Below are 11,320 nucleotides of genomic sequence, written 5' to 3' on the forward strand. Positions count from 1 at the left end.
AAGTGGTAGCTGGTGCCACATGACCCAGCAAACCCGCTCCTGGGCACATATCCAGACAAAACTCTAATTCAAAAAGATCCATGCGGGCTTCCCTGGTGGCGCAGTGGTTGAGAGTCCGCCTGCCGAGGTAGGGGACACGGGTTCGTGCCCCGGTCCGGGAAGATCCCACATGCCGTGGAGCAGCTGGGCCTGTGAGCCATGGCCGCTGAGCCTGCGTGTCCGGAGCCTGTGCTCCGCAACGGGAGAGGCCACAACAGTGAGAGGCCCGCGAACCGCAAAAAAAATAATAATAATAATAAAAGATACATGCACCCCTATGGTCACAGAAGCACTATTCACAATAGCCAAGACATGGAAACAACCTTAGTGTCCATCAACAGATGAACAGAGAAAGATGTGATATATATATAGATATAGATATGATATATATATACAATGGAATACTACTCAGCCATAAAAAAGAATGAAATAATGTCATTTGCAGCAACATGGATGAACCTAGAGATTATCATACCAAGTAAAGTAAAGCCAGACAAAGACAAATACATATGATATCACTTATATGTGGAACCTGAAATATGACACAAAAGAACTTCTCTATGAAATAGACTCACAGACATAGAGAACAGACTTGTGGTTGCCAAGGTGGAGGGATGGATTGGGAGTGTGGGATTAGCAGATGCAAACTCATATATAGGATGGATAAACAACAAGGTCCTACTGTAGAGCACAGGGAACTATAGTCAATATCCTGTAATAAACCACAATGGAAAAGAAAAAAACTGGCAACTGGGGGGACTCCGATAATCAATATCCAGGTAGCAAGGACCCTATGTGTAAAGGAAAAGAATCTGCTCCCTCAAAAGCATTAGCGACTGGTGAAGAATTTCTTGACATTTTTTGGAAGAATCCCAGAAGATGCAGGATGCATCGTGTATCTCACATTAAACCAGAGGTCCTTCCCAGACCGTGCAGCTTCAAGAGTTTTTCTTATCTCCCCATCCCTCCTGCCATGGCCACCTCTCTTGATCCCATTTTCCTTCTCCTAGTTTGGCATTTTGCTCCTTCCCAAAACAGACCTCAAAATCCTTTCATTTCTCTTACATAGAAAGATTCAGCTTGACCCCCAACTCCGATCCTGGAACTGCAGACCCCATTCATTACAGCTTGAAGCACGAAATGATTCCCAAGCCCCCAGCACCTCTCTGTTTAGGAGGCCCCAGCAGACTGGATTTTTTTTTTTTTTTTGAGCTTATCGTTTGCGGCCTCCACCAATCAAACCATCAGCATGTTCCTTTCAGACAGGGACCATGCTCTCCCCACAACAAACTGGTGAATGCTTTTCCCTTCACCCTGGATGTAAGGAGAGAAAACTGAAAAACTGCTTTAACGTGGATTATCTCAGAGTGGAGAAATTGTGAGAGATGTGTGTTTTCCTCTTTTTGCTTATCTGTATCGTCTGAATGTTCTATAATAGGAACATCTATTTAAAAATCTTACCTCTTTCAAAAGATTGCATTGAGCATGAAGTTAACATATGTAATAATGTCAATGAAACCAACTTTTTACCTAAAAATTATATTTTAAAGAGAAAGGTGTATATTTTTTTTCCTTTATCTCAAAGTGAAGAAGCATAAAAGCTTTTCTATTCGTTGTGTTTTTTCCTATCTGTCAACCACTTGTATGCTCCATTGTTTGCTTTTTCTCGCATCATTTTTGGGAAAATGTTATTTAACAAGGATTCTGGTAAATGCAGCAGAAATGGCCAAGGAGCAGTTTGTAATCAGCACATTGCTAGTATAATCAAGAGGGCTTTAACCATTCAGGAAGGAACTTCCTGCCCTTTGTTTAATTAAAACAGCTTCTCTTGAAGATTAAAAAAAAAAGAAAGAAAAGAAAGAAAAGAAAGGAAAACCTCTTTCCTGACTAGTATTTACACGAAGAACTGCCTGCATTAAAAAATCCACAGCCCATTAAGTGACATCATTAAGCCAACTGCTTATTCCATCGTGTCAATGACCACGGTCACATGGAAGCAGGAGAAATATCTTCACCTCTCGAGTAGGGAGAGCAGCCAGTCCGATCACGAAGTGAGGCTTAGTCTCCGCACGCTGTGATAACAGCTTCTGGGAAATTTCCTCTGGGCTGTATATCTATCGAAATCAACAAGTTTGCGATTGATGGTGTCACATTTCTGACCAAGGCTTGATTCTCTTCCTCATACTCCAGCCAAAATCCTCACCTGGTGCAATGAATTAAGAAGGCAAGGAAGGCAAGTTCCAGTTGGATGAACTTGACCAGTCATGTGTCCAGCAAACTGAGCCAATGACTAATGGCTCTGCCATATTAGCGCTGAGAGCGTTCTGCAGAGGCTGAAAAGGTCCCTTCCACCGCTGGTGTGTCTCCTCCTGTGTCCCCACGTCAGGGCTCTCACGCCTCACCAAACGAGACCCCCAGAAGTCACCCTGACTCTTTCTCCCTTACTTCACACAGCCAATCAAATTTAAGTTCTGCCAGCTCAGCTTTCTAAACATTTCTTCATTTATCTCTTCTTTCCATTCCTGCCCCTTCGATACTGCAGCTCTTTTCAGTTTTTACTTATACAATTCATTCTTTGCAGCTAATTAAGCTGAAGAAGCCTGGGAATAAAGTTTGAAACAAAGGTTAATAAAGTCTTGGCCTCGTAACAGCCACAAAGCTGGCACCATCTTACTTCAGGTCTTCATTCTCTATCCAGTATGCAAGGATAACAGGCTCCGATGGTCTCACCCTTTCAAACCCACCATCACGTCTTCGGCATTACTCCCTTACTGGAAATCCTCCACGGCTCACTCTGCTTTACAAGATGAAGTCTACTCCTCAACCTGGTTCTCTACAGCCTCTGACCCCTGGACAGGCTCTGTCCACCCGCCTTCTCATCCTGCCCTACCTCACATTGCATGCTTCCCCCACGTCTCATACACATCTCACGACTAACCCCTACTTGTAACTTACAGCCTAATCCAGTATCTCCTTCTTCAGACCTTTCCTTATTCACAGCTACCCCCAAACACACACACAGATCTCTGACTCCTGGAATGCCCTGTGCGTGTCTATTATGACACTTAGCACGTTGAAGTAATATTATTTTTCTATCACTCTGCTTTCTCTCTTGAAGGCAGAGTTTTGTATTCATCTTTATATCTCCATGCCCCAGCCGAGTATTCAGAAAACTCAGTGAATATTTAGTGACTGAATGCACGAATGTCAGAGAAGAAGCCACAATGAGGTTAAAGTTTTGGCTGAAAGATAAGACTTTTCAGATAGAAAAGATGAATCTTTAATGAGAGATGCATTCTAATGGTGAAATTTAAAGAATCGTTGATGAGCAAGTGTTTTATAGCTAACAACTTTCCCTATCATGTGATTCTGAATTTTTTTTTTCGTATTGCCAATTCCTGTCATACAGAAGACAGGGTTCTACACAGAGATTTATGTAAATAATATTGATAATTTCAGGTAATTGTAATATAAAGATTACATATTTAATTTGGGAGAGAAGGTCAAGGAAAACATTAAGAAATATAAAGAAGGTTCTTCTTTCTTAATTAAGGGCTATCTTTAAGAAATTGAAAAGAGGAAGTAATGAAGCTACATGTGAAAGAAGCATGAGCGTCCATAAAAGCAAAGGAAATTTCAACATTCTGGTGTTACCCCAAGTAGAGAGAGGAATGAGCGCAGAGTTAAAATATCTAACAACTAGACTATTCTTACAAGAGAAACTAGAAAGAAGAGAAGGGAAAAAATAGAAGCACAAGAAATATCAGAAACAAAACGGGAGTGACTAAAGGAAATTATTTTCTTTCTGTTTTATAGAAAAATAAATCCATATGTTCAAACAGAATAGTAGCAGCTGCTCTGTTGCATCTCTGAGAGTTCTGAGTGAATGGGGGTAGGGGTGGTGATTCTATGGCTTATTTCTTCTGTACTGGCATCAACTGGGATCTTCTCGACAGTGAGATATCCCATTCATTGTATCAGTTATCTATTGCTGTGTAACAAAATACCCAGAACTTAGTGGGTTATTGTTCATGATTCTCTGGTTGGCAACTTGGGCTGGGCTCAGCTGGGCAGGTCTTCTGCTGGTCTTACCTGGGGTCACTCATGAGGTTCCCAATCATCTGATGGATTGCTTGGGATGATTCCTGTAAGATGGCTTCACATGTCTGTCTGCCCTTCTCCATATGTTCTGTATCATTCTTAAGGAGACCAGCCCAGACTTCTTTACCTAGAGGTCTCAGGGAGCAAGCGTGACCGAGCTCCAATACGCAAGTGCATTTTGAGCCAACTTGTGTCGCGTGTGCTAATGTCCCTTGAGCCCAAGTAAGTCATATGGCCATGCCTCTGTTTCAGGGGAGGAGCTAACGTACCCTATCTCTTGATAGATAGCCACATTGCATATTGCACAGGGCATACACAGAGGAAGAGGAGGAATTTGTGATTGTTAAACAACCCTCTTCAAATACCTTCTAACTTATTTCTGAGGATCCTGCAGACTCTCAAGATGCCAGTGGAATTCATACCTGGCACTTCCAAAAGTTCAGTCTAGTGGAGGCTGCTGAAGGAATTCATAACGAGCAAAGATCTCAGAGACCAGGGTGTTGTCCATGGATTGGAAGGTGTGTCCCACTCATTCCACACACGCACTCAGCATGTCACTCTGTGTTTAAAAATCATCCTGTTGGGCTTCCCTGGTGGCGCAGTGGTTGAGAGTCCGCCTGCCGAGGCAGGGGATGCGGGTTCGTGCCCTGGTCCGCGAAGATCCCACGTGCCGCGGAGCGGCTGGGCCCGTGAGCCATGGCCGTTGAGCCTGCGCGTCCGGAGCCTGTGCTCCGCAATGGGAGAGGCCACAGCAGTGAGAGGCCCGCGTACCACAAAAACAAACAAACAAACAAACAAAAAAGTCATCCTGTTCCTGCAGCAATAAACCCAAACTCCTTGGTGTGGCATTCAAAGCCCTTCACTATTTTTCCCTCCCTGCCTGCGGTTTATTGCTTACTGTAAGCTGGCTTATTTGTATTTAGTAAGTACACAGTAAGCTAGTGTATTTGATACATAATGTCAAAGACAACAGAAGCTATTTCTTGCTCACTTATAAATATCAGGGGCAAAATACTGGCGGGGCAGCCCTCTCACAAAATTGTTATGGTCGCCAGGGTGATAGTCTCTGCCGTCGTCAAGCATGGCTTCCATAACCACGTGGGCGGTGTCCCCATCTGGAAGGGGACTAGAGCAGAGCAGAGCCTACAGAGGAGGCTGAAGCCCAAACTCCGGGCTTGGAGTCGTGCACATCACTTCTGCTCAGCCCTATTAGACCTCGGTCACATGGCTACCAAAATTCATCCTTGGTGCTCCCGTTGCAAATCACCCATTGCTTCCCCACAGCTTGGTGTCAAACGCTCTCCTCTCTTTTCTCCAACTGACAGGCTCCTATTTATTATTAAGATCTAGCTCTATTTTGTCACTTCCCCTGTGAAGCCATCCCCACCTGCAGAAAGGTACTCAGGCTTTGTACTTCTTCCCACTAGAGCACCAACAGTACTGATTAACCAGACTTGTTATTCAAAGTGCTGAATAGCTAGGCTTTGCTAGACTTCAGGGTCTCCTGGGTGGGAAGATGCAGTATTCACACTGGCATAGGGGTGCACAAGTCACTGTGTAGATACAGCACAGCGCAGAAGTGTTGAGTGAATGGAGGCATGGAGGGAGGCAGCTTCTGACTCAGGCCAATCATAAAAGCCACCTCCTGCAACATTCCCACCTAGAGGCATTCCAGAATATTCCATCACACTATGGGGTGACCAGAGAAGGGCCGCAACTACTGTTTCTGAGCATCATGGCAAAAAGGGTATGTAGCCCACCCTTTTTCTTCATGTTCTTTTATATTTGGGAGACCCTACGGCTCTTGCATAAAAGAGATGCTCTGTGATAGCCAAACCATAGCTCAGCAGTGAGCCTGAGGCCAGAGGACCACTCCACCTGTGCTTGTTCCCCCATCAAAAAGCAGCAAAGATGTGTGCCCTCACTGGCAATGAAACACAAATTAAAATATAGACACTTTTCTTCCCTACCATCTTAGGAAGTATTTTAAAAAATTTTTAATTTGCTGGAAAGGGTGATACTTCTTTCCTATCATCCTAACAAAGCTTTCAACACATTTTAATGCTTAACACTCACCAAGATGTGTTGAGACAGGCACTGTCGTCGTCTTCAGATAGAAGTAGAAGCTGAGTAATGTACCTAGAAAACAAATTGGCAGAACATAGCAAAAAACATTACAATGTTCCTATCTTCTGCTCCAAGCTTCTAAGTCTAGAAATATATACTCAATAAACAAGGAAAGACATCAGCAAAACTTGAACACACACATGTTCATTATAACATTCTTTACTATGCAACAAAAAGGTACAACTTAAATGCATAGTTTTAAAACACATAAGCTTTAAAAAATTAAAAATACACAGAAATTATAAATAACATGAGTCCAGACTGATATAAACAATTGATTGAATACATATATAATTGGGAGAGAAGAGGCAAATCTCCCATGGAGAAGAACTCCAAGTGATTTATGTAGCTACTCCATTTTCAAGAGGGTGAAGCATAACTGCCCACTCCTGAAGTGTGAGCTGTGCCAGTGGCTGCCTTCCAAAGATGACAACGTGGTAAGGGAGGGGTAACTTTACAGGGGAGACGCTGACAAACACGGCTTCAGGTGTTTCACTTTGGCCAGGTGACCAAAGTGAGCACAATAGCGATCATTATGTTGACAGTGTGTGCCCTTGACATGATGGAATGAGGATGGTGCTTTACTGATGTGGTCTTCCTCCGAAACCCACGACCCCAGTCTAGCCATGAGAAAAACTATCAGACAAATCCCAACAGAGGGATGTTCTGTAAGATTCGTGGCCAGTACTCCTCAAAACTGTCAAGATTGTCAAAAGCAAAGAACGTCTGAGACTGTCATAGCCAAGGGAAGCCTAAGGAAACATGACAAATAAATGTAATGTAACTGTAATGTATCAACATATACACACTATATAAAAAATATATATACATAATGTTTAACCGAATCACTTTGCTGTACACCTGAAACTAACACAATGTTGTAAATCAACTATACTTCAATTTTTAAAAAAATAATAAATAAATGTAATGTGGTATCTTGAAACAGAAAAGGGACAGCAGGTAAAAACTAACAAAATCTGATAAAGTACAGGCTTTAGTTAATAAGAATGTGTCAGTATTGGTTCATTAATTGTAACAACTGTACCAGCCTAATGTAAGATGTTCAAAATAGGGAAAATTAGGTGCAGGGTATATGGGAACTTGACGTACTATCTTCCCAATTTTTCTATAAACCTAAGACTGTTCTAAGAAATAAAGTCTATCTTTTAAAATGTATTTAAAATACACAGGATGGAATATAATTAATATGCAGTGTAATAGGTGGGCTACAAATCAAGGTCGCACCTCTTTCAAGATTCAAATGCCGTGGCTCCTAGTGTCCATTGGGTAGCCGTGAAATTACCGTTTCCTCCCTTATTTTCCCTTCGTTAGAAACAAAACCTGGGGAAATCACAGATGGCCATGGTGGCTGAGTGGTCCTGCTGCAGCCACAAGGCATCACTGCTGGCAGGGGCCGGTCCCAGAGCCCAGCTCCATCCTGACCATTGGCAGAAACACAGCATTGTCCCAGGCACCACCACTAGCAGCCCAGTGGTCCCTGGATACTGCCGATTTCTGTGCCGTTGCTCAAATTTCAGGGAAAAAGGGGTGTGCTCAGGCCAAATAACGCTGACAATAAGGGTAATGACGAGAGTGAACATTTACTGAGCGCCAGGCACTGTCTTAAGCCCTTGGCATGTAATAATTCATTTAATCCTAACAGCCATCCTAAGGAAAGTCCTATTTTATTGCAAGCCCATGGTGACATTGACAGTTTCTTAAAAATTAAATATATACTTATATGATTTGGTCCAGCAATCCCACTCCTAGTTACTTACCCAAAAGAAATGAAAACATTTATACCAGAACCTGTACATGAACGCTTATAACAACATTAGTCATAGTGCAGAGAGACCGGAAACAACCCAGGTGCCCTTCAACGGGAGAGCGAACAGACAAAGAGAAGGACCTCCATACAGTGGGGTACGTACCACTCAGCAATGTAAAGAAATCGACTACTGATCCACACAACACGATTTCACTTACTGCACGCCCGTGACGTGGTTTGACATGTCGCTCTGTCCTCTGAGTTTCCCATGAACATGCTCTTAGATTTATTGTTGAGATTTTGAGGAGATTCAAGTTCACTTAGGTGACGAAACTACTTCATAAGTTCTTCCACCAGAAGGCAGTCTGGCAGACTCTCTTGTGGCGTGACCCGCTATGGGTGACCAGTGCCTGGGTACATTAGTTCACTAAGGATTTGCAAAATGATGATATTCTAATTCTGATATCACTTTTGGAATATTTCTACAAAGAGAAAATTCCCCTCATCAGCTATTTGATTAACCAGAGGTACAAGACAGATGGTTAATTCTTTCCCTGTGAGTTAGTCCCTAACCTCCTCCAATGGTAACGAATGAAGGGTTTTTTTAATTATCACTATGGACTCATAATTTTTTTTTTTTTCCGCGCAGGCTCAGCGGCCATGGCTCACGGGCCCAGCCGCTCCGCGGCACGTGGGATCTTCCCGGACCGGGGCACCTGCATCGGCAGGCGGACTCTCAACCACTGCACCACCAGGGAAGCCCTGGACTCATAAATTTGAATATACTTATTCTTATAGATGTTCAAATGGTCTGGTATTTGGCTAGAAGGAACTTTTTCAAGTTTTCTCCTGGGTCTTTTGGACATGACCTTAGTGTTTACTTTTTTCAATTGAGAAGTAATCAACATGTAACATTATATTAGTTTCAGGTGTACAAACATCATGATTCGATACTTGTAAATATTGTGAAATGGTCACCACAATAAGTCCAGTCTTGGTAGTTTTGATAAATTCCTTCCTTTGGTTAAGACAAGATGTCCCCAGCTCATCCTGTGGAGTTCCTATCCCAGAACTGGGTTCAGTCATTTCTGCAAAGAGCTCTTATTCCTTTTAGTGGGAAACTAGTCAGAGACCACAATCTGGGTGCTAAAAGTCAAGTTTAATTTCTTAATATGCCACAGGTTTCAAAAACTTGACGTGGTCTGGGCCCCCTGGTGCATTTAAATGACCCTACACCCACCACTACACACACACACACACACACACACACACATAAAGCGAGTTCCTGGTCCCTTTCAAAGGATCAAGTGCATCTGCCTGTCTGTCTCAGAGGTCTGACCACAGTCAGTCTACTGCTCCTCTACAGCCACAGGTCTGGATAGAAGAATATTCCAGGTGGGTGGGCTCACTTCCAAAAGCAGGAAGAGGCAGTTAGGATTCTTTTCCACAGAAGGAATAGAGAGGAGATTGGTGAGTTTTCCAAACATCCACGCTGGTAAAAGCAGGCTTTCTCCAGCCCACACATCATTAACTTCTGGTAAATTAAATTCTCTAGACCAGGAGCTGGGACACCCTGCTTCCTGCCTATGCAGAGCTGGCAACAAACTCAGAGAAGAGCACAGGCTCGTGAAGCTTTGTAAAACCCCTGAAAAGGGGCTTGAGGATGTAACGTATTTTCCCAAAGAGTCCGCGAAATGCCCCTAACGTAGACAGAAAATGCAATTCCCAGCTGCAACTGCAAAGAGTTTCCTTCTGAGTTCCAGCTGGAAGAGTGAAAGGGCAGTGGCAGCCCTAGTGAACCTCCTGGGATTTTCTGATGCTGAAGAAGACGTTGTGCCTGAAACTGTCCGTGCGTCTCTCTCTCTCTCTCTTTAGTCTGAAATTTCAAAATGCTCAGGAGAACTTAAAATGGGAAGTTCCCGTAGCTCTTTGGGTCAGAAATGGGAATGCGCTGGGGGTGAGCAACAACTCTCAACCTTCTGATCTCTGGGACGTGAGAGTCAGGGGATTGTGAAAAGACAGCAACAGGGAAAGTATCAGCATTCTGACCACAGTGTGGGACAAAGGCCATGGCTGGACCCAAGGCCCCACTAAGTGAGCACTGATGTTAGCTTAGGGGGCAGTGACTCACCAGCTTGTGACGAGCACAGGCGATTCTCAAGCCAACACGGTTCTCTTTTACTCATCAGGCTGAACTTTGAAATCTGTCCAAGGTGACACTGAAGTGGTGGAGAAACACGGCACTGCGGAGAGCTGAGGAAACGTTGCTTTCTGTCCCGGGCTGTTTGCTCAGTTGGCAACAGGTACTTTCAGTGACTGACACTCTGTGTGGTTAAGTAACAAGCAAACAAGAACATTTCAGTGGCTGTGGCGAAACACAAGGATGAACTAACCCCGCAAACACACAGAAAGGTGGGAAAGGAAAAGAAAAGCATATCCGGTTGTGGTTTGGGCCTGAACGGGTTCTGTGACGTCCAGAACTGGATCCTCTTTGCAGCCAAAGAAAATGAGCGGCAGGGCGGGGTTTGGAGCATTCACTCAAGGGACAGCTGAAAGCTGTGGCAGTGTTTAATCTGAAGAGAAGGCTTAGGTGGGAGTTTAGACTTATTCAAACATTTGAAGAGCAGGGACCCACGTGAAATGCAGAAGGGAAGTTGTAGCTTCCTGAATTTTGTAACCATTAGAACTCTCAGAAATGGAAGTGGCTGTCTGGAGAATAAAGCATTTCTGTTGGGGAGTGTGTTTTAGCAGAAGCTGGACAAACATTGTGATGACTGTAAATTCAACCACAACTGAAGTCAGAATTGGGAATCCTGCCTGTGCTTCCTGGATGCCAGGCATCAGACTACGGCCTTTTAGTATATAAATCCTCACAGCCTGGGTTTCACTATTACTCCATGTTACCGAAGAAGAAACTGAGGGTCAGAGAGGCTACGTAATCTGCCTAAAGTTGCCCAAACGTTATGTGCCTGTATTCAAACATCATATACTCTCCATCATGCTAAATGAGGCATCAATCTCTAAGCCCTTAAGGAAGAATGGGTATTATTTTAAAATGTTATAAAAATTCTACATTGCTAGAGCCATGAATGAAATTCTCTCAAGTATAAACACTAATGATTCCCCAAGCATCTGATGGCATGCCGACGGACCTCTCTGCTGAAAATCCATTGGTTTCAAGGTTTTAACAAAAGGAAATACATCAAGGGCACCTTTCAGAAACTTCTATTAGGAAACCCAGAAGTTAAACTTGTATTATTCATACCATAAAATCAATGCAACATG

The 11,320-nt window shown here is 43.4% G+C and overlaps 1 long non-coding RNA gene across 2 annotated transcripts; it reads right to left on the reverse strand.

Moving 5' to 3' along the window:
• Positions 1 to 1,772: 1,772 nt before the first annotated feature.
• LOC111178134 (uncharacterized) lies at positions 1,773 to 11,021 on the reverse strand. Of its 2 annotated transcripts, XR_016391837.1 has the most exons (4): positions 10,167 to 11,021; positions 6,217 to 6,279; positions 4,132 to 4,864; positions 1,773 to 2,639 (listed from the first exon to the last, which is right to left on the reverse strand). It is a non-coding gene; the product is annotated as an uncharacterized LOC111178134 (long non-coding RNA). The 2 variants fall into 2 exon arrangements; XR_002645594.3 differs by having other exon boundaries at positions 1,773 to 4,864; positions 10,167 to 11,020.
• Between the last annotated feature and the right edge of the window lie 299 nt (positions 11,022 to 11,320).

The sequence above is a fragment of the Delphinapterus leucas genome, chromosome 2, assembly GCF_059928025.1.
Source record: "Delphinapterus leucas isolate spDelLeu-1000000601 "Yukka" chromosome 2, BTC_Dleu_Yukka2, whole genome shotgun sequence".
Lineage (NCBI taxonomy): Eukaryota > Metazoa > Chordata > Mammalia > Artiodactyla > Monodontidae > Delphinapterus > Delphinapterus leucas.